Source organism: Camelus bactrianus, chromosome X (genome assembly GCF_048773025.1).
Source record: "Camelus bactrianus isolate YW-2024 breed Bactrian camel chromosome X, ASM4877302v1, whole genome shotgun sequence".
Classification (NCBI taxonomy): Eukaryota; Metazoa; Chordata; class Mammalia; order Artiodactyla; family Camelidae; genus Camelus; species Camelus bactrianus.
In genome coordinates this window covers 60,276,967-60,301,512 of record NC_133575.1, presented here as the reverse complement: position 1 = coordinate 60,301,512, position 24,546 = coordinate 60,276,967, and the positions used below count along the sequence as shown (strand labels likewise).

Genomic DNA, 24,546 nt, shown 5'->3' with positions numbered 1-24,546 from the left:
CAGTTACTAAGCACATTTGTTCTTCTTAAAGGTGACAGGCGGCTGGGGCCTGTTACAATTTGTTAACCCAATCATAGGCTCCCACAGAAATCTATATTTAGAAAGGAGTGTGACAATTCGGTGAAGTACAGAAAAGATGCTCACTCCTATAAATTATACAAGGAGAAGAAAATAAGCACTGTTAAAACTACTCTTGATAATTTTTATAATGAAATAAAAAAACTACTTTTAAATGTTTTCAATGTTTTATATTACAATATCATAAATAAATACCACCTTAACCATTCTTTCAATATGCTTTCAATTTCCTACACATTTGTAACTGACAGTAAGAATTTTTAGTATTTTGACAAAGAAACTTTTTAGGCAATGGAACAACTGTAATTTTTCCATTACTTAATGCTGGTTTCAGCTAGGAGATATTTTTACAGTCCCACAATACTCTGCAAAGCAAGAGTTGCCTATATTTCATAGGGTTTTCTGGGGGGGGGGCTAATGTAAATGGTAGTTAATTAAATTTCACTTTCCAAATATTCATGGCTAGAATATTGAAATACATGCCGTTCACTGTTTTTTCTTGCCTTGTGGCATTGGCTAGGACTTCCAGTGCAAAGTTGAATAGTAATGGTAAAATCTAACATACTTGCCTGATTCCTGTTCATAGAAGGGGAAATTATTCAGTCTTTAATGATCAATATTGATGTTATTATCAGTATTTATGAGATTCCATTTATCACATTAATGAGGTTGCCCTCTATTCCGAATTTGCTAAGCATTTTTTATAATGAATAGGTTTTAAATTATGTCAAATGCATATCTTTTTATACCTATTGAGAGGATATGTTTTTTTCTTTAGTTATATGATTGACTTCCAAATAGATTTTTCTGAACTCTTTCAGTTCTGAACTGGACCATTCTGAAATATACCCGGAGCATTCTGTTCTCCTTAAAAAAAGACATGCTCTCAAGGAAAACCATTTTATCACAGTCCAACAGATCTTAGGGAAGGGAAGTACCCAACCTCACTTCCCTACAGACTTTGACATGGAAGAAAATACCCAACTCCAGTTTCCTTGAGCCTTTGACAAGAGGAAGGTTAAGTACCCAAATCCAGTCCTTTCTAAGCTTCCTATCTCACCTAAAGTGGGAAAAAAGCAAGAATCACTTGGGAAGGTCACAGGCAAGAGACATAGGCTCTCCAAGAGACTGAGATTTAATCACAGGATTACAAATGCTGCTCTTCTCCTCACATACTATACCAACACATCGACAGAGCTCCTCCTTCCACTTTTCAGAGTTTTCCTTAGGTTTCCTTTTAAGATTTTTCCTGGGATTACAGTGTACTTAAGAGGGGAGGAACAAGGAGAAATGTGTCTATATCACACTGTCTGAAAGAGAAGTCCTGGTGCCTGTTTCTATAAATAAAATTGTATTGGAAAACAGTCATATTCATTCATTTATTTACTAAGATGATTTTGGGGCTATAGCAGCAGAGTTAAGTAGTGTGACAGAGACTGGGACTCAAAAAGCATAAAATATGTTCTATCTGGTCCTTATAGGAAAAGGCTTTCTGACCCATCTTAGAGGACATAATAATAAAACTCCAAAAATAATAGCAATAAAAAGATAAAATATTATAAATAAGCAGAATAAAAAAATGTTTAAAATATATATGAAGATAACCATAAATACATTTAAAATTTAAAAAGAACCTTAAATGAATAAAAAGACATCTCCTATTCTTGGATTAGGATGTCCCAAGATCTTCAAGACATCATTTATAGGTTTATAAATTTTACAAACATAATTTTGTAAATTTATAAATTTAATAGAATCCCCCCAAACTCCCAGTGAGTTTTACAGAGGTACATAAATTGATTCAGACATTCAAATGGAAAAATAAACCCACATAAATTTCTAGGAAAACACTGAAAAAAGAAAAAGCCCCATGAATGGACTAGCCTGACAAATTATTATAATATACTAAAAGCCTATATAATTAGGAGTGTGGTACTAGCCCTGAATAGACAGGTCAATGGAGAATAGAAAAGTCCAGAAACAGATGCAACTATATGTAAAAGCCTTCTACATCACAGTCCATTTGCAGTTAACAATGTATTGCTTCATAATGTCTTACAGTCTTATAAGCTTATAGTCCTCTATCCTTTATGTTACTGTTTTTATATATAATACATAGACCTCAAAAGACAATGTTATAATATTAATCTTTAATAAGGCATTTGTTTTATAAAGCTATTAAGAGAGAAAAGGCAAAAAAAGTCCTTGCATTTACCTAGATATTTATCAGTTTAATGCTCTTCATTCTAAGGATATAAGTTCTATGAAGTTTCATTTACTTCTGTCTTAGAACTTTCTTTATCATGTGGTGTAATATAGATCCACTAGGAACAAATAGTCTAAGTTTTCTTTTACTGAAAATGTCTTTATTCCGTCTTCATTTTTGAATATTTTCACTGGATATACATTCAGGGTTGACAGGTTTGTTTCCTTTTTTCCCCCCTCACAATTTAAAGGTGTTATTCCATGCAGTTTTGAATGAAATGGTTTCTGATGAGAAGTCAGAAAGCAACAGAATTATTGTGCCCATGTATATGTCATTTTCCTGTTGTTAAAGATTTACACTTTTTGTTTGGCTTCAAACACTGTAATTATGATGTGCCTAAGGTGGGCTTCTTTGCCTTTATCATGCTTCATATGTAACAGTCAGTATCTGCAAATTTTTACATTTAATCGAGTTTGAGAAATTTTCAGGCATTACTTTAAAAAAGAAAAGTTTTTCCCCATTTCTCTCTCTCTCATCTCTTCTGATATCCCAATTGTACATATGTTTGATTGATGTGATCTAACAGGGCTCTCTGGCTCTGTTGTTTTTCCCATTTGTTTTTTATTCTTTTCTTCACCTAGGATAATTTCTATTGATCTGGCTTCAAATTCACTTACTCTTTCCTCTGTTATGCCTATACATCATACAAAAGTTAAATCCTTTCAATGAACTTTTCACTTCAGAAATTATATTGCTCCTCTCAGAATTTCCATTTGTTTCCTCTTCAAGACTTAAGAACTCCTTGTTGAGAGTTCCCTTTTTTCTGCTGATATTTTCATGTATTGAAAATATGTTGTTTTACTTCATTGAGAATAGTTAAAATGCCCACTTTAAAATTATCAAATGATAGTTTACAATATTTGGTTCACCTTATGGTTGGAATTTGTTCTCTAGAGGATGTGTTACATTTTTTTGGTCCTTCTGAAGTCAATAATGAACACTGTAATCCATAGAAAAATTACTATAGAAATAATGTTGAAAAATAAGCTAAATAGTAAATGGGAAAACTAAAATGGATTTCTAAAAATATTCAACTGCTCCCAGAAAAGCAAGAAAGGAGAAACAAAGAAATTAATAATAGACAAAACAAATAGAAAGCTAAAAATAAAATGGCAGACCCCAGTTGAGGTATATCAATAATTATATTAAATGTTAGTGAAATAAATGCTCCACTTAAAAGGCAGAGACTGTTAAGAATAGATTGAAATACAAAGGAAAAATAAATACGAACTATAAGAGACGAACTTTACAAATAAAACACAAACAGCCTGAAAGTAAATGGGTGGGAAAAATGATATCACGATGAAACAATAAGCATAAGGAGACTAAAATAATTGTATTATTAATAGCAAATAAAACAGATTTTTAAACAAAACTTAATACTAGAAATCAGGAAGGACACATGCTGATAATAGGGTTGATTTAACAAGACACAATAATCATACATGTGTCTGCATCCAATAACAAGAGTATCAGAATACATGAGCTGAAGACTGACAAAATTAAAGGAAAAAACAGGCAATTCCACACTCATGGTTGATAATTTTAAACTACTCTTTCAGCAACTGATAGACCTAAAAAAAGAAATTTAGGAATGCATACAAGTATAAAAGATATGAACATTACCAATCACCTAGAGTCAATTGATATTCTTAGACACCACACCAAAAATAACATAATGTACATTATTTTCAATTGTACAAGGTAGGTTTACCAAGATGGACAATATTCTGAACCATAACACAGTTGAAGTATAAATAAAAAATTAAGATAGTAAAGAATATGTTTTTAACCATAATATAATTAAGCAAAACCTATAAGATGAGAAAAAAAACAACTATCTGCAAATTAAACATTCTTTTAAATAATCACTGACTCAATGAAAAAAATTACAAGATTAAATGTCATTTTGTACTGAACAATAAAAATATTTTTAAAATCTGTGGGATGCAGCTAAATAGACAAGTTTATGACTTTAAATGCCTACATTAGAAAAGAAGGAAAGTCTCAAATCAATGATCTAAGTTGGGTGGGTGGGGTCAATGACCTACAGCCCCTAGGCCTGTGTCATCTTTGTAAGTTATGTTTTATCAAAACACAGCCACATCCATTCACTTAAGAGTTATCTATGGCTGACTTTTTCCACAATGGAAGGACTGAGCAATTGTTAGAGATCATACAGTCCATAAAGTTAAAATATTACGTTGCCATTTAACAAAAATTTTGCCTACACCTGATCTAAACTTCCACCTTATGAAAGTAGAAAAGGTAGATAAGTTAAACTCAAAGCAAGTATAGGAAATTATAAAGATAAGAGCAGAAACCACTGAAATAAAAAATATAAAAATAATACAGAAAATAAATATAACAAAAAATCTCAAAACTGATAAACTAGATTAAAAAACCCACAAATTTCTACTGTCAGAAATTAAATAAGGAACATCACTACAGATTCTTCATATGTGCAAAAAATAATAAAGGAATATTATGAACTGTATGGAGTGGCTTCCAAGAAACAGTATTAAAAGGAAAAATCAAAATGCAATATGTTGAAGAACATATATATCACACTACCTATTGTGTAAGAAGAGAAAATACAAAAATGTATATCTATGTCAGAAAAATAAACCAAAAACCAATGAACTTGGTTATTCATAAGGGACAGGGAGGCAAATGAGGTAGAATGGATACAGGAGTGATACTTCTCTGAGTGTATATTTTTGTACACTTCTGATTTACTAAAGCACATTACTATCCTAAATATTCAAAAAATAAAATTATATCAATAAGATTGTGAAGGAAGGAAAACTAAAACTAAACAAATGAATCTAGTTACATTTTGAGTTTATACCATAACCATATGAAAAGGACAGAAAGGCAAATAGGATAGGAAAAAGGAAGAGGAAGGGGCAGGGAAACAGGCAAGGAAAGTGTAAGGAAAGAATGAAGGGAGGAAGGGAGGGAATAAGGGAGGGAGAAAGGACGGATTCAAGTATCTTATAAACACAGTATTTGACAGTATACCCTCCATCTTGTTGGATGCAGGTAGGTATCAGGGGCTGAAGAGCAGATAAAATGGAGACAACCCTTAACTATTTTTAGTAGGTTTCTTTATTGGTTTTGGGGTGAAGCAATTTTCAAAATACTTTACATGTATTATAAGATTGATATATTAATATATTATAAGATTATCTTTGATGCTGTTTGGACCTAGTTTTCTCACTGTGCATAGGAGAGACAATTACAGATGGGGAAAGCAAGAAAGAACACTGTAGGGATGGATTGGAACTGAAGGTACAGTATGACCCACACAAAAATAAAATCTCTATATGTTTCTGTGTGTATATATATTTGTGTAGCTGTGTATATATACACACGTACTTCCTAGCTGTGTACACTAGAAAAGGCCAAAAAGAAAAGACCTCAGGAGCAATGAGCAACCAAGTGCCCAGATCTTGGTTTGTAAATACTATTCCTCCACTAAAAGGAACCAAGGTTCCTAGAAAAAAACAGATAATTACAGAATGAGGCAGGATAGGTACAAGATGAGTCTTCTCATGACAAAAGTAAGGAAACTTTCAAATAAATGTTGTGGACATATCACAAGTACATAAGAAAGTTTTAAGGGGCTCCCACTGGCTATATCTAGAACATTTTGAGTACAAAAAATAATTTTAAAACATGATGACTTATAAACCACTGAAAAAAAGCTAAGAATTTGACTCTCTCATAATAATAAATAAATCAGAGGCAGGTCTTGTGCTTACAGTATTATGCTGAGGACTGACTGTTAAGTCTAGACTTGCAAAACAATCATGGTAAAGAATGGGCAAGGAAAAAGGCTAAATCCAGGGGGACAATTTGATAGCATATAAAATATTTTCGTAATCCCAAAATGTCTCACTACATTGTGATGGAATCATTGTGTATCTACACTGTAACAATTGAATATTCTGGTTACCATATTGGACTACAGTTTTGCAAGGCCACAGAAATGCTGCAGATTAATAAGGCTAAAAAGACATAACTAAGTGTAATATTTGTATCTAGGCTGGATCCAAGACTAGATGGGGTGAAAATGCTATAAAGAACATTGTTATGAAATATAAAGGATAGTTTAGACAAATGAGTTTGACAAATGTACTATGGTAATTAAAAAAAAAAAATCCCTATTCTTAGGAGGTATCCACTTAAGTATGTAGGGGTAAAGGGCCAAATGGTCCAGAAAAAAAAAAACAAACTATTTATACAGAGTGGAGAGGGAGGAGTACAGAAGATAAAACAAATAGCAAAAAATGTAAACAACAGATAAATCTTGATAAAAGAATTTTTATAAGTTTAAATTTTTTTCAAATGAAAAGTTTTAAAAAGAGGCATGATACCTAAAACATTAAAAAATAACTCTAACATAAATTGGAATCCAGAATGTTAAAAAAAAAAAAAACTGTCACAAATCAATTAACAAAATCAAAAGATAAAACAATTCAATAGATAACAGTAAATGATGTGAACAGAAACTTTAGAAAAGGAAACTAGAATCGTTAATATGCCTATGAAACGATCCTCAACATCACCAACAGTTAGTGAAAGACCTCCATACACAAAAATAAACTCAAAATGGCTTAAAGACTTAAAAATAAGATAAGACATGATAAACTTCTTAGAAGAAAACATAGGCAAAACATTATCTGACCTAAATCTCAGCAATGTTCTCCTAGGCCACTTTACCCAGACAATAGAAATAAGAGCAAATATAAACAAATGGGACCTAATTAAACTTATAAGCTTTTGCACGGCAAAGGAAACCATACGCAAAACAAAAAGACAACCTACAGAATGGGAGAAAATATTTGCAAATGATGTGACTGACAAAGGCTTAATTTCCAGAATATATAAACAGCTCATACAACTTAATAACAAAAAAACAAACGACCCAAACCAAAAATGGGCAAAAGACTTAAACAAGCAATTCTCCAATGAAGACATACAAATGGCCAATAGGCATATGAAAAAATGCTCAATATCACTAATTATCAGAGAAATGCAAATCAAAACTACAATGAGTTTTCACCTCATACCAGTCAGAATGGCCATCATTAAAAGTCCCTGAACAATAAATGCTGGAGAAGGTGTGGAGAAAGGGGAACCTTTCTATACTGCTGGTGGGAATGTAGTTTCGTGCAGCCATTATGGAAAATAATATGGAGATTCCTCAAAAAACTAAAAATCAAATTACCATATGATCCAGCAATCCTACTTCTGGGTATATATCCAGAGGGATCCTTAAATCAAAAAGATACACGCACCCCAATGTTCATTGCAGCCCTATATATACAATAGCCAAGACAAGGAAGCAACCTGAATGTCCATCAACAGATGACTGGATAAAGAAATTGTGGTATGTTCATACAATGGAATACTACTCAGCCATAAAAAAGAACAAAACAATGCCATTTGCAGCAACATGGATGGACATAGAGATATTCTAAGTGAAGCAAGCCAGAAAGAGAAAGAAAAATACCATACGATATTACACATATGTGGAATCTAAAAAGAAAAGAAAAAATACTATGAACTCATCTACAAAACAGAAATAGACTCACAGACATAGTAAACAATCTTATGGTTACCAGGGAAAGGGGGTGGGGAGAAATCTTGGAGTTTGAGATTTACAAACGTTAGCCACTACAAATAAAAATAGATTTTTTAAAAAAGTTTCTTCTATATAGCACAGGGAACTATGTTCAATATTTTGTAATAACTTTTAGAATATGAAATCAAATATATGTATGTATATGCATGACTGGGACATTGTTCTATACACTAGAAATTTACACATTGTAACTGACTGTATTTCAAAAAAAAGTTAGTGAAAGGCAAACTGAAGCACATCATTTCACATCCATCATATTGGCAAATTTCTTAAACAATAACAAAGTGCTGAAAAGTATAAGCAGCAAGGAAAAGGGATAAAGAAGAAAGCAAATGTTACTGAGAAACCAATATACTCACAATCTTCAGTTAAGAGTGTAAATTGAAACAATCACTCTGGAGAGTAACACATATTTCACTTGACATGTAACAATTTCACTTTAATAAAAACACTAAAGAAATTCTCATATGTGCACAAGAATTCCTCTGAAGATTTCACTGCAGCACTGTATTTAATAATAAGTAACTGGAAACAACCTAAAGTCCATCAACAGGATACTAAATCCATTGTGTTTTCACTAAATGGAATATGATTCAGTAATTGAAATGAATTTATCAATACAGATAAATCCAAGGGTAAGATACAACTAGTATAGCATCAACCAGAAAAGAAATTATAACTAACTACTATGGTGACACCACTCCATAGTTGCTGAATATCCTATGCTGCAAAAATAATGATGAGTGAAGAAACCAAGTTGTGGAATAAATAAACCATTACAGAACTTTAAAAAAGTTTAATAGCATGGAAAAACCATTAATATATAACTAAGCAGTAAAAGTATTTTAAAAAACACATGGTAATGATATACAACTTCAAAATAGGACTTACTTGTGGCATGTGACGAAGAGATACAAAGGGGGCTTCAACTGTACCTATGCTGTTTAATGTTTTTAAAAATCTGAAACAAACAGGGTAAAGTTTAAAATTTGTTAAAACAGGGTAGTGGTAATAAGGCTCAGTCTGTCACTCCCAGTATTTTCTGTTTGAAATATTTCATCTGAAAACTTTAGATGGCCTGCTATTTTCAAGAGAATAAAGTGCAAGTTACCAAGAAAGATTTCTGTACATTCTAGCCCCAAACTATTTTTCTGTCTCATCACCTATTGCTCTCCACCTCACATAATCCTTATGTTGCCAATAACAAACAATATATCATTCTAAATATGCCATAAACTTGCAAAAAAGAAACATGCTTTTGCTCTTACTTTTGCTCTACTTAGAATATCCTTTTCCCCAACCTGTATGAGAAAAAAATTATACTATAGTTGACCCCTGAACAACATGAGTCCACTTACACACAGACTTTTTAAAATGAACACATATAGTCCTACATGATCCATGGTTGGTTGAATCTACAGATGAGGAATAGCAGCTATGGCAGAACAAATATAGGACTTGAATATCTGTGGATTTTGGTATCTGCAGTGGGTCCTGGAACCAACCTCCCACAGTTATAGCTAAGGATGACTGTAATTCTTGAAAGCCAAATACAAATGTGATCATCTCTTTAAAATCACCTTTGAAAATTCCATTCAGAAAAAAGTCCTGTCTACGACCATACTCTGAATGCATCCAATCTCATCAGAAAGGGCCCTTCTCTGTGTTCTGTTCCCACAGCAGTCAATATATTTATTATTATAACATCACATTGTCATTTTGTTAATCACTGAAGCAAGGAGTTTACCATTGTTCTAGATCTTCCCAAAGAATAATATTTTGGCTTTATGTTTCTCTAGTATCTGCCTGTTTTCTAATCATTGATTTCTACTCTTTCTTACTTCCTTACTTTTACTTATTATGAGTTTATTTTGCTTTTTTTCTTCAAGCTTCCTAAGGTGGAGCTCAGGTTACTGCTATTTAGACTTTTCTTCCTTACTAATAAAACTATTTAATAAATAAAAGCTTGATCTTTTTCTAGCTTATATTTTTTGAGAACAAAGGCACTTTTCCTTTCCTTTTTTAAAGACATAATAATATTTTCTAAAAAAAAAAAAAAAAAGAATAAGGCTAACTTTTAAAAATCAAGCAGTACAAAAAAGTACAAGTTAATAAGCAATAAATTATTTAAAACATCATTAAAAAGCAAGTTTAACATTTAATGAACATCTTTGGACCTCTCTCTGCATATAATTTAGATAGAAAAATGTGAGAGGAGTGGCCAAAATGGTAGAGAAGGAAGACTCTGAGCTCACCTCCTCTCACAGGCACACCAAAATTACAACTATTTACACAGCAACTATGGATAAGAAAGATCTGAAGACTAGCAGAAAAGATCTACAACTAAAGATATAAAGAAGAAACCACAATGGGATGGGTAGGAGGGGAAGAGATGCCTATACAGTAAAGACCCATACACAAGGGGGAGAAGAAGGGGGCGAACCACAAATAGGAGAATAATTATAATTGCAAAGGTTCTCCCCAAGAAGTGAGGGGTCCAAGCCCTATATTAGGCTCCCCAGCCCTGGGGTCCTGCACTGGAAGGATGAGCCCCTAGAAATATTTGGCTTTGAAGATCAGAGGGGCTTACTTTCAGGAGAACCAGAGGGTAGAAAATAGAGATTCCACTCTTAAGGAGTGTACCCCAAATCTCTCACAATCTGAGACCCTGGTAAGAAGCAGTAATTTGAAAGAAGCCTGGATCAGATCCTCCTGCTGATCTTGGAGAGACTTTGGGAGAGGCAGGAGGCAACTGGAACTCACACTAGGGACACAGATGCTAGCAGCAATCATTTTGGGAACCTCATTTTACCAAAAGGACACTGGTGCTGGCAAGCACCATTATGGAATCCTCCCTCTTGCTTATTAGGAATGGGATCAGCCCCACCCACCAACCCGTGGGCATCAGTACTGGGATGCTTTAGGCCAAGCAGCTAACAGGGTAGGAACACAGGCCCATCCACCAGCAGACCAGCTACCTTAGGACCCCCTGAACACCCAGACACAGGCCACCCACCAGTGCACTGGCACTAGCCCAGGGACCCCTGGAGCCCTACAGTCAGCCATTGAGACCCTATCTGTCTACTAGTGGACAGACACCAACTCTGGGACCCCCAAGGCCCTGTAGCCTGAGACATCACGACCCAGCTCCGCCCACCAGCAGGCTGAAACGAACCCCAGAATAACCTAGGCCCTGACTCCACCCACCAATGGACAGACACCAGTCCCAGAACTACCGCAGCCCTGCAGCCACCACTGTAAAGACCTAGCACACCCACCTGGAGACCAGCACCAGCTCTAGGACCCCTTGGGCCCCAGCCCTGTCCATCACAGCTCCAGGATTCCCCAAGGCTCTACAGCCAGAAACCCCAACCCTCACTGTGCCTACCAGCAGACCAGTAACAGCTCTGAGACACAGTGGGCCCCTCAGCCAGCTGCTTTGGGATTCAGCCCATTCACCAGCCAACTGACACCAGGTTTGGGGCACCCCGGACCCTCCAATGGATGCATGGATAAAGAAGATGTGGAATGTATATATACAATGGAATATTACTTAACCATACATTGGAATATTACTTAACCATAAAAAAGAATGAAATCTTGACCTGGAAGGTATTATGCTAAGTGAAATCTGAAAAATAAAACAAATGAATAAACATAACATAAAAACATAAATATAGAGAATAAATGTTTGCCAGAAGGGAGGGAGTGGAAAGAGAGAAATAGGTGAGGGAGATTAAGAGGTGCAAACTTCTAGATGCAAAATAAATGAGTCACAGCTATGAAATATACAGTGTGGGAAATACAGTTAATAATTATATAATATCTTTGTATGGTGACAGATGATAAGTAGACTTACTGTGGTGATCATTTTGAAAGATATAGAAATACAGAATCAGTATGTTGTGTAACAGGAACTAACATCGTGTTGTAGGTCAATTATACTTCAAAAACTAACTCATAGAAAAAGATAAGATTTATGGTTATCAGAGGTGAGGATGGGGGAAGGGAAATTAGATGAAGGCAGTCAAAAGGTACAACTTCCAGTTATAAGATAAATAAGTACTACGATATAATATACAACATGATAAATATAGTTAACACTGCTGTTATATATGGAAGTTGTTAAGAGAGTAAATCCTAAGAGTTCTCATCACAAAATTTTTTTTCTATTTAATTTTGCATCTATATGAAATATGGATATTCATTAAACTCATGCAGTAATAATTTCAAGATGTATATATGTAAGTCTAATCATTATGCTGTATACCAAAACTTATACAGTGCTGCATGTCCATTATATTTCAACAAAACTGGAAGAAAAAGTACCCCGAAAAAATTAAAAAAAAAAAAAGGTGGATTAAAAACATAGTTACAAGTAATTTCATTAATCCAGGATTATATCACAAAGTGGCTGCTAGGGAGAGGTGACCTGATTGGAAAGGAGCACAAAGAAACTTTCATGGGTGATAGAAATGGAACACCTATGATGCTTTAGGGGTACAAAATTTGCCACCCTAAATGTGTCTCTTTGGCATGAGGATTAATATAGGCTGATTGTTTTTAAATAACAGAAGACTCGGAAGACTTTATCTATACCACCCTTTAAATTACCTAAAGAATTTAGACAAAGGGCCTGTTCCTACCACCAGAGATATCTGCAAATAATACGGGCTAGCTGTGGTGGGAGGAAACTTCGCAGGGCCTAGTAATCAGAGTCCTCTCAGTGTCAGGTTGTCTCTGCATTCACATACCGAACACTTGCTTTTCCATCTCCATGTGAATTGCCTTCCTCCCCTCTGAAGTCCCAAACCACTACCCCCAACATCATCTTTTGTCTTTAGATAAAGATGGTATTTAAAGAGAAGCTTCAGCTATTTTGGTGAGTTACTCAATCTTCCTGGGTCTGTCCCATGTATACATGTAATTAAACTTTTGCTTGATTTTCTCCTGGTAATCTTCTGTAAATCATGTCAATTTAATTCTTAGACCAGCCAGAAGAACCTATAAGCATAGAGGAAAATTTCTTCCTTCCCAACAATGCATTTTAATATATGTGAACTATACCTCAATGTTTTGAAATGGGATTATATGAACTTTTATTTTAAATGGTTCAATTTTATTTTACTTGATTTAAAGAGAAAAGAAAGAAAAATGACTGTGAAGGAACTGCTAAAGTTCAGATGTTATTTCACAAAAAAATATAACTATCAAAATAACATCCTAAAGTTTTTTGGATGGAAAATCATTAGAATGTAAAACATATATATTTTTACCACATGTTAATTTTAAAGTACTGATACCATACAATGAAGAATGAAATTAGAAGAATGAGGATAATTACTTCTACAACTCCTCACAAAGCTACACATTTCTGTGGTTTGTGTATTTCTACTGTCAGGGCTTACAACATATTTTGTTGTGTGACCTTAACTCCCTTAGATTTTCCTCTAGTTCAACACTTAACTATGCATTTGATGTTTACCACTAGGCCTGTTATCACAGTTAACTCTATAACTGCTGTTGACAAAAATTAATCAACAGTCATTCTATGAAAGAAATGGAAAATTTTATTCAAGCCAAATTGAGGATTATAACTGGGGAAAAGCCTCTCAGGAAGCTCTAAGGACTGTTCTGTCTGTTAAAGATCAAAGCAGAGTTAGATAGGTTTTTGAGACAGAGGGTTATACATTAAATGACATAGATAGTTTGCATAGCCCAGATCTGCAAGTACAAAGTGGTGGGTCATTGTGACCTCTTACAAGATTAAGAAGGAATGTTATCTTTTAAGGAGTTGTCTTGGTGCTAGGAGAATGTTGCTCTTTATGGTTGAGCAGGTATTTCTGCTGATGGGGAGGTTTGGTCGATGCATAATGCAGATACACATTTTACAGCAGAGGGAAGAGGAGGCCAAAGGGCAAAGAAAAATTTTAGGTTTAAATTTTCCTTGACTTGCCTTAAAATACGAATTTTTATTTCATCACTGTGTTCTTCATTTTTATTTACCTCTTGGTTGATTATATTTCACTGTTAAATAACTTTTCCAAGAAAGATTCACAGGTGCTAATTCCATGAGTGCTAATTCCATTTTATACTTGACTGTTTCTGCCTGATTCCTTAATACTTGAAAGACAACTTTTCTTTTTTGAGTGATATGGTGACAAATTTTAGATGAATTCCAATCACTACTTAGACTGCTATGAGAAACCTCCCCTCACCCAACTCAAAGTAGAAATGCTAGATAAAAGAGAACACATTGATTAAAAAACACATAAGAAAGATCAAAGAAAAGAAATTCCTCAGGTACCAGAAACAAAGACAGAACTCAAAAGCCACTGCTGTGACCTCTAGCCAAGAAACGTGGTCTCCAGAAAGTAGAGGAGCTTGGAGCAGGGCTTCCTGTGGGAGAGGTTCTACATATCCAAAAAAGAAAGTGACAATTCACAGTTCCACAACCAACATATAAAAGTACCCTTAACCCATCACTGCCAATACTAGTAAACTATTTATTATACCAATCTAGCAGATAAAAAAGGACACTGCACTAATAATGTAATTTGCATTTCCTTCAGTAGCTTTTCTATGCTTATTATTGATTTGGGTAGGCATTTCCATGGAATTATCTATTCATATCTTTTATCCATTTATCTACTATTTTTCTTACTTACTCCTTAAAATAGCAAAGATAGAAACCCTTTACCTTCTGTGTGCAATGCAAATTAGTTTTCTTTCAAATTCTGTTTGTGGTGTATTTTACCATAAAAGTTTTTATTTTAAAACTTGATGTACTTAAATTTATCTTTAAAAAGGGATCAAAACTTCTGCTTTAGTTGGAGGTTGTAATTTTCATAAGTGAAAAAAAAGTAAATTTTCAGAGATATTAAAAAATTTAAAGCCCTCACATTTTCATCAACTCTCTTACTTCATGCAACTCTTAACCTGCTCCGAACGAGTTTAACATCAACGATCATTTGGATCATAGTCTCAGTTTTCTCTAAGTTTTTTCTTTTTCTCCATGGCTTAATTTGCTAGAGACCAAGGGTCTTCTGGCCAGAGAAAGCAGGTATCTGACCAAAGAATATTACCATAGATGAAGGTCACTTATAATGACAAAAGGGTTAAGAAAGACATAACAATGTCGAAAATCTATGCAAGGCCTCAAAAATAAATTAAGGAAAAATTAATAGAACTTCAAGGAGAAACAGACTAATTGCAATTACACTGAAAGATTTCAATATATTTCTCTCCCTAGTTGATTTTAAAGAGTAAACAGAAAATCAGTAAAGACAGAGAAGGCTGAACAACTCAGTCAATTAACCTGACCTAGCTGTTGTTTATATAACACTTCAGCCAACAGCAGAACATACATTCTTTTTAAGCACACACTGAATGTTTATTAAGATAGATCATAATCAAAGCCATAAAACAATTTTAAGTAAACTTAAAAGAATTCTAATTATATAAAATAGGTTCTTTGTTTTTTGGGGGGTAATTAGGTTTATTTTTATTGTTATTCTTACTCTTATTATTAATAATTATTTAATGGAGGTACTGGAGATCAAACCCATTACCTTGTGTGTGCTAACTAAGCATGTGCTTTACCACTGAGCTATACCCTCCTCCCCTAAAGAATGTTCTTTGACTACAAGAGAATTAAAATAGATAAAAATCATGGAAAGATCTCTGGAATATCCCCCAAATATATGCAAACTAAACAGCACACTCATGGATCAAAGAAGTCAACATGGAAATTAGAAAGTGTTTTGAACATAATAAAAAGTAAAACAATGTATCAAAAATTTGTGGGATGTCACCAAAGAATTACATCTGAAAAAATAGCATACATAAAATCCCTATATGAAAAAGTCTCAACTCAGTGACCTGACATTAAGAAACTAGAAAAAGAGAAAATTAAAACTAAAGGTAAGCAGAAAAGAAATCAGACTAAAAAAATCAATGATAATTGATAACATAAAACAATAAAGAAAATCAATGAAACCAAAATGTAGATCTTTGAGAAGATTAATAAAATTGATATACCTCTAGCCAGGCTGATCAGAAAACAGAGCAGAAAGGGTACAGGCTCAGTAGTAGAATATGCACTTAGCATGTACAAAGTTCTGAGCTCAATCCCCTAGTACCTCTGTTTAAATAAATAAAGAAACCTAGTTACCTCAACCCACCAAAAAAGAAAGAAAGGAAGGAAGGAAGGAAGCAAGCAAGCAAGCAGGACAGCATTACCACAAATGAAAAAGGTAACATTACCAGATAATATCGATATAAAACAAATGATAAGTGAATTTTATGAACAACCTTATGTCAATAAACTCAATGACTGAGATGAAATGGACATATTCCTTAGAAGATGCACATTATCAGAGCTCACTCAAAAAAATATATATATAACCTAAATACTCCTATATCAACTAAATACACTACATTAAAGGTTAAAAATCTTCCCCAAAATAAAACATTAAGCCAAGATGAATTCACTGTGAATTCTACTAAACATATAAGGATGAAATAATACGGATTCTACAAACATTATTCCAGAAAACTGAAGAGGTATTACATTCCATCTCATTTTAATGAATTAGGCCACAATTTCCCTGATACTAAAACCTTGCAATGACATAAGAAAATTACAAACTAACCTCCCTCATGAAAGTAAATGCAACAATTAACAAAATTTTAGCAAATCTAACAATATATAGAGTAATATAAGCTTTGTCCCTGAAATGCAGGCCTGTTTCATAATTCAAAAATCAATGTAGTTCAATATACTTAATTCAAAAAGAAAAACCACATCATCATCTCAATGAACACAAAAATAGCACCTGACTAAATTCCAAGCTCATTCAAGACTTTAAAACTCAAAACACTAAGAATGAAAAGAAACTGATTTAACCTAATAAAGAAAATTTACAAAACAAAAACCTATAGCTACTATCATGCTTAATGGTAAAAGACTGAATGCTTTCTCCTGAAGGGAGTAAGACAAGGATGCTCATTCCTACTACATCTATTCAACACTGTACTGGAGTTCTAGGCAGTAAATAAGGGGGCAAATGCAAAGAAAAGGAGATCAGAAAGGAAGAAGTAAAATTGTCCTTATTTGCAGGTGAAATAATCCTATATGTAAAAGGTCCTAAAGAATCCATAATAAAACTACACAACTAACAAAGAAGTTTAGGAAACAACAAGATATAGGAGTTAGACCCCAAAATCAACTACATTTCTATACTACAATAAACCATCCAAAAATGAAAATAAGAGACTTCCATTCTGAATAGTATCAAAAAGAAAAAAACATTTAAGAATAAATTTAACAACAACAAAAAACATTTATACATTAAAAAAATAAAAAACACTGCTTGGAGAAACTGAAGATGTATAAGTGGAAAGAAATCTATGGAAACTTATGTTCATGGATTTGAATCATGCAATATTATTATGAAGACAATGCTCACCAAACTAATTTATAAAGTCAATGCAATCTGTATCAAAATCCCAGCAGGCCAAGTCGATCCTAAATGCAAAGGATGCAGAACCGCAGAATACCCAAAACAATTTTGAAAAACAACAAAGTAGTAGGTCTTTCATCACCAGATTTTAAAACTTACAGCAATCAAGACAGTGCAACACTGATGAAAAGATAAGATACAGAAAATAACTGATACACTGGACTTCATCAAAATTAAAAATTTTAGTGCCTCAGATAGAAAATGAAAAGATAAGACACATGGGGGAGAAAATATTTGAAAATCATATTTTTGATAAAGAACTTTGTGTCCAAACTCTATATAAAAACTCTAACAATGCAATGAGAAAAAAAAATAGAAATGGAGAAAAGATTTAAATGTTATTCCTTCAAATACATATGAATGAGCAATAAGCAAATGAAAAGATGCTCAACCTCACTAGAGTCAAAGGAAATGCAAAATAAAACCACAATGAAATACTACTTCACACAAACTAAAATGGCTATAATCAAAAAGACAGGCAATAACAAATGATGAAGAGGATGTGGAGAAATGTGAACTCTCATATATCGTAGGTAGGAATGTAAAACAGTACAGCCAATTTGGAAAACAGGCAGTTCCTTTAATAGCTAAATAAATATTTATGACCCAGCTATTCCACTCCAAAAAATCTACACAAAAGAAACAAAAACATACAAGAACATGTACATCAACATTCATAGCAGCATTTATTATAGCCAAAAGAAAAACAAAAAGGGGAAACAATTTAACTTTCTGTCAAGTGCTAAATGGAGAAACAAAAATACATTGTATCTATAGAACTGAATAATATTCAGCTCTGAAAAAAAGGAATAAAATACTGACATATGCTACCACGAGGATAAACCTCAAAAAGATTTTAGTAAGTAAAGGGCGTCAAACTCAATATAATTATTATATGTTTTCATTTATATGAAATACCCAGAAAAGGTTAATTTTTAGACAGAGATCAGTCGTAGCCTGGGAGTGGGGATGGGAAGAGGACTGACTATAAACAGGCTTGATGGAATTTTCGCAAATAGTGAAATGTAAAACTGGATTGTGGTGACATCTGTAAGCTATACAAATTTACTAAAAATAAGTGAATTGTGCACATACAATGAATAATTTTTATGGTATGATATAATACCTCAATAACATTTAAAAGGAACCAAATTAAAATTTTTTAACTAAAAAATACAGTATCTGCAATTAAAAAATTCACTTGCAACCTCAATAGTAGAATGGAGACAGGGAAAAAGAGTCACTGAATTTGAATTCGAAGACAGATCAATAGAAATTACCCAATCTGAGCAATAGAACAACCAAAAAAGGTTGAAATAAAACAGAGACTCAGGACCCACGGGACGATACAAAAATGTCTAGTATACAAGTCTCCAGAATGTCAGAATAAGAAAAACACTGTGCAGAAAAAATGTTTGTAGGAATATCAGCCAAAAACTTCCCAAATTTGATAAAAGATAAATTCATATATTCAACCACCACAGCAAACCTAAACAAGATAAACCAAAAGAAAAACATACCCAGAAATGTTACAGTCAAACTTTGAAAAAACAAAAATACAGAGAAAAGTTTGAAAGCAGCTATAAAAAACAACACATTTCATATGGGGAAACAATGATTCAAACAACTGCAAATTTCTCATAGAAAGCATGGAGGACATAGATGGTAGAAAAACACCTTTATTTAAAGTACTAAAAGAAATAAGATAATGGTTAGACAGTGGTTTCATTATCTAATACCTCTTTATCCAGTGAAAATGTCCTTCAGGAATGAAGGTGGAATGAACACATTCTTAGATGCAGGAAAATGAAGAGAATTCATCTCAAGCAGAGTTGAGATGAGATGATAGAGAGTTCTTTAGTCTGAACGTAAACAGTATCCAGAGGAAGGTAGGATGTTTACGAATGAAGGAAGAACAGTAAAACTGGTAAATGACTGAGTGAATATAAAACTATTTTTCTCCTCCTAAGTTCTTAAACTATGTATGACTCCATGAAAGAAATCATAACACGGTCTGGGGGACTTTCAAAATGTATAAATCTAAAACACATGGCAACTATTTAAAAAATCAATGGAGGAGGATAAAGAGATCTATATGAACATAAGGGTTCTGTGTTTTATCTCAAGTGGTAAAATATTAAATCTATACAAACTGTTTGGTGATGGCTAGGTATGTGTATCGTAATCCCTATGGGAACAACAATGACAAAACAAATTTAAGAGATGGAACCAAAAAGTTTAAAAGAACATTAAAATGGAATACAAAAAAAAAAATGCTCAAATAACACAAAAGAAAAAAAAATAAAAAACAGAAACAACATTAGCAAAGATGACAAAGCTCAGACATGTAGAAAGCTAGAAACAGGATCACTACATTCCTTGAGAGAAGAAAAAAGCTTGGCAACTGTAAATTAATGATTTTCTTTACCTTAGAAGTAAAGCCATTGCAGCAAAATAAGTATAAAGAAATTTAGAGAAAGCAAAGTGCCTACTGGGAAAGACAGAATCTAAGCAATTGATTACTGGAACAAATGTCAGAGAAAGTTGTATAAAAGCAGGTAGGAATATTAAACTAAAACTTATAATAAACTGCTAAAGGCCAAGTGTGGGCTACCGTGAGAATGAGGTTTCAAAAACGGGTCAGATTGTACTGGCCTGGCCTGCAGCCTTACCAACAGGTGGCCGTCGGGAAGATCATAGAGAAAGATTCCCTTTGTGCTCCCTGGGGGAGGGGAGCAGCAACTATGGTTGAAATCCTGCCCAGATGCATCTCTCCTCTCTCTCTCACCAAAAAAAAAAAAAAAAAAAAAAAAAAAAAAAAAAAAAGTTCTTAATCTAAAAGGAAGCTCACTAAAACCTGTGGCCTGAAACACTGGGTAGAGGAATACAGGGCGGACCAAAATTAATACCAGGCCTATCTCCCCTAAGAAACAAAAAGCTTAAGTGCACAATGTGGGGAAACCCAGTGGTGGAAACCAACTACATCTGGGTAAGGGGAGAAAAGAGTAAAGCTTTAGCCCTAGGGGAGGAACAGGAATACAAGTGAGGAATAGCATTAAATCTGATGGTGCAAGAAGACTTGTGAAGGCCATACTCTTAAGACCCAGAATCACAGTGCCAGCTTAAGACTGACTCATACAGAAAACAAAACGTATGGTTACCAGGGGGAAGAGGGGAGGGAGGGATAAATTGGGAGTTTGGGATTGGCAGATACAAACTACTATGTACAGAATAGATAAACAACAAGGTACTACTGTATAGCACAGGGAACTATATTCAATGGCTTGTGGTAGCTTGTAACAAAAAAGAATATGAAAAAGAATGTGTGTGTGTGTGTATAAAAATATAAATATATATAAATAAAACTGAATTACTATGCTGTATACCAGAAACTAATACAACACTGTAAATCAAATATACTTCAATTAAAAAAAAAAGCTAGTCTTAATCAGAACATTAGAGAATGGACCCCTCCATTCTACTCCCAACCACATGCTAGCAAGCATCATGGAGTAAAATTAGAGTAATACACAGCGGAAAACTGAAGGACACAGATCCTCTCTGGGAAGGAGTGCAAAGGGGGAAACCCAAAGCCAAGCAGGAACATGAAAACAAAGTACCACTACATAGTTCAAAGTCTCTGGTACACTGAGGGAAACTACAGTAACAAGCTTCAAAACCAGCCCAATTCTCACTACTTTGACATAAAATTACATATTAATAGCCTAGACAAAAGAAAGGTGTGTTTTTCTCAAAGAATAAAAAATAATTTACTTCAGTATCTACTATCTTATACCACGTGTCTGACTTTCAACAAAAATTATAATGTATACAAAAACAAAGGGAGAAAAACAGTCCAAGAAATGCAATCTTCAAAACCAGACTCAGATACGAGATGTGGTAACTAAGAATTTAAAATCACCAGGATAATGCATTTAAAACATAGACAACAGACACGGTCATACAGGTAATATTAGAAGATAGGTAGAAACTATAAGAAAGATTCAAATAAAACGGTAGAAATTTAAAAGTATAGAGGATTTTTAGGGCAGCGATTCTGTATAATACTTTAATCTTAGATATACTGCCATTATACATTTGTCCCAACCCACAGAGTGTACAACAGCAAGACTGAACCCTAATGTAAACTGTGGACTTTGGAAGATGTTTCAGTGTAGGTTCATCAGTTATAACAAAAGTACCACTTTGGTGGGGAATGTTGATAATGGAAGCAACTATGCATGTGGCAGGGGGGATATATGGGAAATCTCTGTACACTCCTTTCAATTTTGCTATGAACCTAACTGCACTAAAAAAAAAAAAAGGTCTGTTTTAAAAAATGACTTTAACTCAAATCCATGTAAAGAAATAAACAGGGCTAGATATTTTCTCCCATTCCGTAGGTTGTCTTTTAGTTTTGTTTATGGTTTCCTTCTGTGCAAAAATGTATATGTTTGATTAGGTTCCATTTGTTTGTTTTTGCTTTTATTTCTTTTGCCTTAGGAGACTAACCAGAGAAAACACTGCTAGACTTAAGTCAGAGAATATTCTGCCCATGTTAATGATGTGACCGACAAGGGACTAATTTCCAAAATATACAAATAGTTCATACAGCTCAAGAGCAAAAAATAAACACACAAAAACAAAAACCAAACGAAACAACTCAATCAAAAAATGGGCAGAAGATCTAAATAGATACTTCTCCAAAGAAGACATACAGATGGCCAACATGAAACATGAAACAGCCACATGAAAAGATGCTCAATATCACTATTAGAAAAATGTAAATCAAAACTACAATGAGGTATTATCTCACACCAGTCAGAATGGCCATCATTAAAATGTCTACAAATAATAAACGCTGAACAGGGTGTGGAGAAAAGGGAACCCTCCTACACTGTTGGTGGGAATGTAAATTGTGCATCCATTAGGAAAACAATATGGAGGTTCCTTAAAAAACTAAAAATAAACTTACCATATGATCCAGCAATCCCACTCTTGAGAATGTATCTGGAGAAAACTCTAATTCAAAAAGATACATGCACCCCAATATTCATAGCAGCACTATTTACAACAGCCAAGACATGTAAGAAACCAATGTGTCCAACAACAGATGAATGGATAAAGATGGGAAATACACACACACACACACACATACACACACACACACACACATATATATACAATGGAATATTACTCAGCCATAAAAAATAGTGAAATAATGCCATTTGTAGCAATATGTATGGACCTGGAGATTATCATACTAAGTAAAGTTAAGTCAGAGAAAGACAAATATCATATGATACCACTTACATATGGAATCTTAAAAAATGATACAAATGAACTTATTTATAAAACAAACAGACTCAGACGTAGAAAACAAACACGGTTACAAACGGGAAAGCAGGGAAGGGGGAGGGATTAATTAGGAGTTTGAGATTAGCAGATACACGCTACTATATATAAAATACATAAACATCAAGGTCCTACTGTACAGCATGGGGAACTCTTCTTTTGTAATAAACTATAATGGAAAAGAATCTTAAAAAGAATATGAATATATATAACTGAATCATTTGCTGTATACTAGAAACTAAAACAACATTGTAAATCAACTATATACTTCAATTTAAAAACTCTTCTCCAAAACAAACAAAAAGAAATAAACAGGGCCAGAAAAGCTTATTACATATGTAAATATAAATGACAGAAAATATTTTTTACTCTTCTCTTCTAAAATGATTTAAAAGAGAACTGCATAAAACATACAAGTATAAAACAACTGTAAAACAGTTGGGTAATAATATGTAAAGGCTTCATTTGCATGATAACAGCACAAAGGAGAGAGGATGCAAAAAAGCAATACTGGTATATTATAATCTAACTCTTTTCTTTTCTTTAGTAAAAGTAGATTTATTTAGAGAGATGTACACGGTTGGTGGGGGGGTAGTTACAGTAAAGGTTAAAGTAAAGGTAGATACACATGCCATAGACAGAGTACGGGACATCTCAGAAGGAAAGAGAGAGTGACCTAATCTGACAATTTTTAAATAAACTAAAAAAGTCACTAAAAATGAGGTTTCCTATTGCCAGCATTTGGTATTCACACATTTAAAAAAAATTTTTAATCATTCTAATATGGGTATTAAGATTTCTCATTTTTTTCACTGAATTTCTCTAATTGCAAATGAGCATTTTTTTCATTTGCTCATTTGCCATCTCTGTATTTTCTTTGGTGAGGTGTACAGATCTTCTGCCTAATTTCTAATTGGGTTGTTTGTTTTCTTATTGTTGAGTTTTAAGAGTTCTTTTTATATTTAAGTCCTTTATCAGATACGGGTTTTGCAAAATTTTTTCTAGTCAGTGGTTGTCTTTTCATTCTTTTGACAGTGCTTTTTCAGAGCATTTTTAATTTTAAAAAAGTCCTATTTATCAATTTCTTTTTTCATGGATTATGCTTTTGATGTTGTATCTAAAACTCATTGCCAAACCAGAGGTCACCTATCCTCCTATATTTTCTTTTAGAAGTCTTACAGCTTTCCATTTTCTGTTTAGGTCTCTGATTCACTTTCAGTTAATTTTTGTGAAAGGGTGAAGTTCTCTAAGTAAGTTCACTTTTTTACCTATGGACATAAAATTGTTCCAGCACCATTTGTTGGAAAGAATATCCTTTTACCATTGAGTAGTCTTTCTGCCTTTGTCAAAGATTAGTTTGCTATATATTTCTATGGGTTATTTCTGAGCTCTCTATTCTGTTCTGTTGATCTACGTGCCTGTACTTTTACCAGTAGCATGCTGCTTTCGTAACTGTAGTTTTATAGTAAGTCTTGAAACTGAGTGGTGTGAGTCCTCCTACATTGTGCTTCTTCTGTACTGTTACTTGTTATAGATAATTTGCCTTTCCATAAAAGGTTTAGAATCAACTTATCAATATCTACAAAATATTTTCGTGGAATTTTGATGGAAATTGCATTGAATCTATACCTCAAGGTGGGAAAATCTGACATTTTAACAATATTGAGTTT

The 24,546-nt window shown here is 33.5% G+C and overlaps 1 long non-coding RNA gene across 1 annotated transcript in view; it reads right to left on the bottom strand.

Moving 5' to 3' along the window:
* Positions 1-24,546, bottom strand: part of LOC123612011 (uncharacterized) — a 76,771-nt gene that overhangs the window by 23,501 nt on the left and 28,724 nt on the right. Inside the window, exon 2 of the long non-coding RNA XR_006719151.2 lies at positions 8,889-8,958. This is a non-coding gene — a long non-coding RNA (uncharacterized LOC123612011). The remainder of the gene's footprint in view (positions 1-8,888; positions 8,959-24,546) is intronic.